Genomic DNA, 2,099 nt, shown 5'->3' on the forward strand with positions numbered 1-2,099 from the left:
TGCCATCACAGCATTCAGATTTTATTATAGAAGAGAAGAAAGTGAACAGGTCATTGCAGTCTTCTGTTAATAAGTTATAGAAGAGTGCTGGTTGCTATGGGAGCACCTAGGAGGGGCATCAAACGCAATGATGTCCCAAATCTCTGTGACGGGATTACTTTTAATTTATCTAAAGAGGACATATCCCAGGCTGTTGATTACTGAAAATGCCATGAGACACACAGGAGAGAGAGATAGGATGCTAGAGTATGTGTCCTTAGCACAGTTCAAGAATATATTTTCTTATCCATGCTGGGATACTTTGTGAGAGGGGACACAATATTTACATTGGGACATCAAAATTAATCTGAAATGCCCCAGGAAAAATAGGATATATGATCACCCCATAGATACTCCATTCTAGATCAGCTCCAGGAAGAACAGGTAAATCCTTTCCTGCATGCTAGATTTATTCTCTATTTTACAATAAAATGGCTAATTTAGAGTTTGACATTTAACTATATACCATTATTACTGATAGAATGTCACTTTCAGAAGTCTCTGATATTATTCAATTTTAGTCAGTGTAAGGAGGTTATTTCTGGCTGCAGAGCAGCATAAGTTTTCCTTATTCTAGACGGCACTGACTGTTTAGAAGTCAATTTTTTCAGATGCCAGATAAAATCTCTACCTCTTTCATATGTCTGCAAAAGGTAAGGTTATTCTTTAGAGTGGTCTCTATTCAATCTTAAAGTGATGGAAAATGCAAATGTAGCCCAAGACTATAACAGAAAAAGAAATATGCTAGCCTTGCATGACTAGGGGAAAGAAACAAATAAGACAAAACTATTATCTGAGTTAGGAGAAGACTCTGCTAGCTGTTCCTACTTATCTCACCTGAATAGCATAAAAGAAATTACTGTTTTATGCCTTCTTTTTTCATTTTCTGGAACCTTGACAAATACATCTGAAATGCTTACTGTCCTACAAAAGTAATAGCTATTTATCTAACAAACTGTGTATTAGAACAATAATGGCAAAAAAAAAAAAAAAGAACTTTGGCAGAAAAATGACTATTCCATTATACCTGACACTTGCTTAGCGGTGTGATGCCTGGCACATTTAATAACAGCTAATGAGACTTTAATGTGTAACTACAAAAACACTCATTTTATTGCAGGTTTTCAAGGACAATAGATTATTTTTATTTTATTTATAATAAATTAGTTTTGAATAGAATATATATAACAATACTATTCAAATGGAATTCATGGACACTTTTAATAGCATGTGATTTATTTTAACATTCTATTTACAGGTAAAGTGGTTGCATATAGCTCCTATTCAGTTGGTAGGAAGCGTGAGTCACTGCAAGTTGTAACAGGTCTAGGCCCTTACAATTCATTTTCTTCTAATTCTAATTCTAATTCTTTGCTACTGTAACGTCCCAAGACATCCTACAGATGCCCAGATATTTGGTTACATATTAATATGGGTGTGTCTGTGTGTCTGTGCTCTGGATGAGCTTAATATCTGAATTGGTAGACTGAGTAAAGCAGATTGCCTTCCCCAGTGTGGGTGAGCTTCATCTAATCTCTTAACAGCCTGGGGGAATTTACTTTTGGGGGCTGGGGCATCAGTCTTCTCCTGCACTCAGCTGGAACTTACACTAGTGAAGGAAAGTTTTCCTGGTTCTCAAGCCTTTGTACTGGGACTAGAACTATACTAGTGGTTCTCCTGGGTCTACAGCTTGCAGACAGAGATCTTCTCAGCATTCCATAATCATTTGAACCAAATTCTTATAATAAATCTCTCTCTCTACGTACATATATACACACACATAAATCTGTATCTACAAAGATATATATGAGCATATATATATAGTATACACACACACACACATACACAGGCTCTATTTCTCTGGAGAATTCTAATACATATTGCGATGCAGCTGTACTTTTTATTACATTTTTGGTTTAAATTGTCTGCATTAAAATAGAGTGGGTTATGCTTTCTGACTAGACCCTGACTGATATAGCCTCCTTTTATCTATTGCAGTCTATTAAAATTAATTTTTCTGAGCAATTTCCTGTTATTGCTAAAAGCACAGTGTTTTAAAT

This window comes from Hippopotamus amphibius, chromosome 8, assembly GCF_030028045.1.
Source record: "Hippopotamus amphibius kiboko isolate mHipAmp2 chromosome 8, mHipAmp2.hap2, whole genome shotgun sequence".
Taxonomy (NCBI): domain Eukaryota; kingdom Metazoa; phylum Chordata; class Mammalia; order Artiodactyla; family Hippopotamidae; genus Hippopotamus; species Hippopotamus amphibius.